Source organism: Apium graveolens, chromosome 5 (assembly GCF_009905375.1).
Source record: "Apium graveolens cultivar Ventura chromosome 5, ASM990537v1, whole genome shotgun sequence".
Lineage (NCBI taxonomy): Eukaryota > Viridiplantae > Streptophyta > Magnoliopsida > Apiales > Apiaceae > Apium > Apium graveolens.
In genome coordinates this window covers 36,524,579-36,530,457 of record NC_133651.1, presented here as the reverse complement: position 1 = coordinate 36,530,457, position 5,879 = coordinate 36,524,579, and the positions used below count along the sequence as shown (strand labels likewise).

General features: G+C 43.5%; 1 non-coding gene across 1 annotated transcript; it reads left to right on the top strand.

The window, feature by feature from the left end:
• The first annotated feature begins 5,384 nt into the window (after positions 1 to 5,384).
• LOC141662469 (small nucleolar RNA R71) lies at positions 5,385 to 5,491 on the top strand. The gene has a single exon (XR_012550585.1). It is a non-coding gene; the product is annotated as a small nucleolar RNA R71 (small nucleolar RNA).
• The last annotated feature ends 388 nt before the right edge of the window (positions 5,492 to 5,879 follow it).

Below are 5,879 nucleotides of genomic sequence, written 5' to 3'. Positions count from 1 at the left end.
CTCCTTCAGAATCGGCTTCCCCAACAGCCTAGTGTACTCCTCCTCCGCAGCTCTGTCAGTTAACCGAGGCCTTGCAGCAGTACCCCTTGATGAATCAGCAGTAGGAACTGTGCTGCTGCTGTCAATAGTGCGTGCTCTCTTGGGTGCCATTGATTTGTGAATAAAAGTGTGTAAGAACTGATTTTTGATGTTTATGAGAGGGTTTAAGTGTAGGAAGTTTGTGGGAGATATGTAGGATATGTGTATGTATATATAGGGTGTGGAGTAGGTTAAATTAGATTATGAGTGGGGTTGAGGGATAAAATCATGGGGCAATGGGAAAAGAATTCGTGGGTTTATGGGCTGTGATGGGTTTTTGTGTTTTTGTTTTTTTTTTTTTTCTGAACTGCAAAAAATTTTCTGGAACTCGACCCCTGCGCGGCCGCTCAGCATTTCTGTGCGGGCGCGCAGCAAGCTGCGCGGCCGCTCAGCATAGCTGCGCGGGCGCGCAGAGGGTCTCTGGAAAAAATTTTTTTCAGCCCCTGTTTTCTGATTTTTTTGTGTTTTTGGATAGGTTATTAACTTCTAAGGGTTCCTGTAACAACAATTCATGGGTTGCCTCCCACGCAGCGCTTCTTTTTCGTCATTAGCTTGACGTTCCGTACCTTTCTCAAGTAGTCAACAAAATGGCACTAACCACCTCTCGGTTTGCCATGTCCCCATAGTAGTGCTTCAACCGCTGACCGTTAACCTTGAATGCTTGGTCCGAATCATTCTCAAAAATTTCCACCGCTCCATGTGGAAACACAGTTTTGACAATAAAAGGTCCAGACCACCTTGATTTCAACTTCCCAGGAAAAAGTCAGAGCCGAGAGTTGAATAACAGAACTTGTTGCCCTGGCACAAATAACTTAGGATGTAGCTTCCTATCGTGCCACCTCTTCACCTTTTCCTTATACATTTTGTTATTCTCGTACGCTTGCAGTCGAAATTCATCAAGTTCATTAAGCTGAAGCATTCTTTTCTTACCAGCTGCAACTAAATCCAGGTTCAATTTCTTCAATGGCCAGTAGGCCTTATGCTCAAGCTCCGCCGGTAGATGACATCCCTTACCGTACACCAACTGAAACGGTGACATCCCAAGTGGAGTTTTGTATGCTGTTCTGTAAGCCCAAACAGCTTCATCGAGCTTTAAAGACCAATCCTTCCTTGACGGACAAACAACCTTCTCTAGAATGCGCTTTATCTCTCTGTTAGACACTTCCGCTTGACCATTTGTTTGCGGATGATAGACAGTAGCTACTCGATGATTCACATTATAACGCTGCATCATAGAAGTGAACTTACGGTTGCAAAAATGCGATCCTTCATCACTTATGATTACCCGAGGCGTTCCAAACCTTGTGAAAATTTGCTTATGAAGAAAATTTAGCACTGCCTTTGCATCATTTGTCGGTAAAGCTTTAACTTCGACCCATTTTGAGACATAATCGACTGCCAGCAAGATGTACTGATTATTGCAAGACGAGATAAAAGGCCCCATGAAATCGATTCCCCATACATCAAAGACCTCGACTTCAAGCATCATATTTAATGGCATCTCATCCTTCCTTGACAAATTTCCCACTCTTTGGCAACGATCACACCTTAAAACAAACTGATGAGCATCCTTGAACAAAGTAGGCCAGAAAAAACCTGCTTGCAGAATACGAGCTGCCGTCTTCTCACCTCCATAGTGTCCACCATAAACCGTGGAATGGCAGTCTCGTAATATCCCCTCCGTCTCACAGAACGGGATACATCTCCTGATGATCTGGTCAGCTCCCTGTCTAAACAAATATGGTTCATCCCACATATACCACTTCACCTCATGCAGAAACTTCTTCTTTTGAGCGGATGTCAAATTAAGCGGCATTATATTGCTGACAAGATAGTTTACAATATCTGCAAACCATGGTTCTTCCTCCTGAATTGCAAACAACTGCTCATCCGGAAAAGATTCATTGATTAACGTCCTATCTTGTGAAGTAGAATCGGGATTCTCCAACCTAGAGAGATGGTCAGCTACTTGATTCTTGGTACCTTTTCTATCTTTGATCTCTAACTCAAATTCCTGAAGTAAAAGCACCCAACGAATGAGCCTCGGCTTCGAATCCTTCTTAGAAACCAGATAGCGAATAGCTGCATGATCAGTGAATACTGTTACTTTCGTACCAAGCAGATAAGATCGAAATTTCTCAAAGCCAAAGACTATAGCCAAAAGCTCCTTCTCAGTAGTGGTGTAGTTCAATTGGGCCCCATTTAAAGTCTTACTCGCATAGTAGACCACATGGAAGAGATTTTTCTTGCGCTGTCCCAGAACTGCACCAACCGCATAATCACTCGCATCACACATCATCTCAAACGGTTCTGTCCAATCTGGTGCTGTAATAACTGGTGCCGTGATCAAACTCTCCTTGAGAGTCTCGAATGCTGCCAAACATTCATCATCAAATTTGAAAGGCACATCTTTCTCAAGCAAATTGCACAATGGCTTAGATATCTTTGAAAAGTCCTTGATGAATCGCCGATAAAAACCCGCATGACCGAGAAAACTACGGATTCCTTTCACCGAATTAGGTGGGGGAAGATTTTCAATGACTCCCACCTTGGCCTTGTCCACCTCCAGACCTTTGCTAGAGACCTTATGCCCAAGGATAATGCCTTCACGCACCATAAAATGACATTTCTCCCAATTAAGCACCAAATTAGTTTCCACGCATCTTTTGAGTACGGCGCGCAGATTATTCAAACATTCATCATATGAGTGTCCAAAGACGGAGAAGTCATCCATGAACACTTCGACGTTATTTCCAATCATGTCAGAGAATATAGCCATCATACATCTCTGAAAGGTGGCCGGGGCGCCACATAACCCAAACGAAACTCTACGAAAAGCAAATGTGCCAAATGGACAAGTGAAAGTAGTCTTTTCCTGATCCTCTGGTGCAATACAAATCTGATTATACCCGGAATAACCATCCAGAAGACAAAAATACTCATGTCCCGCCAATCTGTCAAGCATTTAATCAATGAATGGGAGAGGGAAGTGATCCTTCCTTGTGGCTTTGTTCAATTTTCTATAATCTATGCATACTCTCCATCCTGTAACTGTTCGAGTAGGGATGAGCTCATTCTTTTCATTTGCGACCACAGTGATACCTCCTTTCTTAGGTACACATTGCACGGGGCTCACCCACGAGCTGTCAGAAATAGGATAAATGATGCCTGCATCTAGCCATTTCAGAATTTCTTTCTTCACCACCTCCTTCATGATCGGGTTCAGTCTTCGCTGCTATTCCACAGTTGGCTTACTACCTTCCTCTAACAGAATTTTATGCATACAATATGAAGGACTTATCCCCTTGATGTCTGCTATGGTCCATCCTATAGCCGATTTGAATTCTCTCAAAATCCTTAAGAGCTTGTCTTCCTCACTACCTGAAAGGTCAGCTGAAATAATAACAGGTAACGTAGATGAATCACCTAAAAAAACATACCTCAAGTGTTCAGGTAATGGTTTGAGCTCTAAGGTAGGTGCTTCCTCTATTGATGGTTTGAGCTTCCCTTCAGCATTCTTAAGATCAGAAGTACCAAGAGATTCAAATGGTATGTCGAGCTTTCGCTTCTATGGAGAAGCGTTCAGATATTATAATTGCTCATTGCTATCTTCATCATCGCTGTCAAAATCCCCCACTAAGGCCTTTTCCAATGCATCAGACATTAGCATGTGATCGAGTTCCGAAGTAACTGCGGAATCAATCACATCCACTTTTAAACACTCCTAATCTTCTGTAGGGAATTTCATTGCCTTGAATACGTTGAAGGTCACATCCTGATCTTGGACACGCATAGTAAGTTCCCCTTTTTGCACATCTATCAAGGTACGGCCAGTAGCCAAGAAAGGCCTCCCCAAGATTATGGGAATCTTCTTATCTTCCTCAAAATCCAGAATAACAAAATCTGCAGGAAAGAAGAGCTTATCCACCTTGACGAGCACATCCTCAACTATGCCCCTTGGGTAAGTAATGGAACGGTCCGCCAATTGTAGCGACATGTATGTGGGTTTTGGATCAGGCAGATCCAGCTTTTTAAAGATCGACAACGGCATCAGATTAATGCTTGCTCCCAAATCACAAAGGCACTTGTCAAAAGTTAGATTGCCAATGGTGCAAGGAATGGTGAAGCTTCCTGGATCTTTCAGTTTTGGTGGTAACTTTTGTTGCAAAACCGCGCTGCATTCTTCCGTGAGAGTAACGGTTTCAAGATCATCCAGTTTCACCTTCCTTGAAAGAATAGTCTTCATAAACTTCGCATAACTAGGCATTTGTTCCAGCGCCTCAGCGAAAGGTATATTGATGTGAAGTTTTTTGAACACCTCCAGAAACTTCCCGAACTGTCTATCCAGCTTTTGTTGCTGCAATCTCTTAGGAAAATGTGGTGGAGGATAGAGCTGTTTCTCCCCTGTATTAGCCTCAGGCAGAGTGTGTTCAACAGTAGTCTTCTTTGGTTCCGCATCTTTCTCCTTTTGCTTAGATTCTTCATCTCTAACTTCAGCTTCGACTTCTTTTGCCTTTTCAGCATCAGCTACTTTTCCAGACCTTAAGGTAATAGCCTTGACTTGCTCTTTAGCTTCCTTCCTACCTGGTACTTCCGTGTCACTGGGAAGAGTGCCAGGTTGACAATTGAGTACTGCATTGGATAATTGACCGATTTGATTTTCCAAGGTCTTGATAGAAACCGCCTGACTCTTGCACAACAGCTTAAGTTCCTCAAAATCAGCACTAGTAAGTGCAGCTGCACTTCCCTGTTGAGGATATGATTGCCTTGTAGCATACTGCTGTGGTTGCTGGAATCCAGGTGGGTTAAACTGTTTACTCACTCCTTGCTGATATGTTGGCTGAATAGCATTCTGATTATTCCCCCAGCTGAAATTTGGATGATTTCTGTTGTTAGGATGATAGGTCGCTGGCACAGGCTGCTGTTGTCGCTGATAATTATTCACATACTTAACAGATTCGTTGACAAGAGAACACTGATCCGTAGCATGAGAACCTGCACAAAGCTCACAAACCATAGCTATTTGATTAACTCCATACGTAGCCAAAGAATCAACCTTCATTGATAGCGCTTGGAGCTGGGCTGCAATAGCGGTGGCTGCATCAACTTCCAGAATACCTGCTACCTTGCCTGACGTCATCCTCTGAGTTGGGTTTTGATGCTCATTTGCAGCCATTGTCTCGATAAGATTATACGCCTCAGTATAGCTTTTAGCCCATAAGGCGCCTCCAGCTGCTGCATCGAGCATGGGCCGAGATTGGGCCCCCAAACCATTATAAAAACCAGTGATTACCATCCAATCCGGCATTCCATGATGTGGACATTTTCTCAACATTTCCTTGTAGCGTTCCCAAGCCTCGCACATAGATTCTGTAGGTTGCTGCGCAAATTGAGTAAGAGCACTCCTCATAGCAGCAGTCTTTGCCATTGGATAAAACTTCACCAGAAACTTTTGCGCAAGATCTTGCCACATAGTGATGGACCCAGCCGGTTCAGAATGTAACCAGTCTTTAGCTTTATCCCTCAGTGAGAATGGGAAAAGCCTCAACTTGATAGCCTCATCAGTCACGCCATTATACTTAAAAGTGCTGCAGATCTCGACAAAATACCTTATGTGCATGTTGGGGTCTTCAGTTGCCGCTCCTCCAAAAGAAACAGAATTCTGCACCATCTGAATAGTGCCCGGCTTGATTTCAAAGGTGTTAGCTTGAATAGCCGGATGAAGGTTGCTTGACTGAATATCATCAATTTTAGGCCGAGAAAAATCCATAAGAGCTGGATCAGCTTGAACAATACGATCT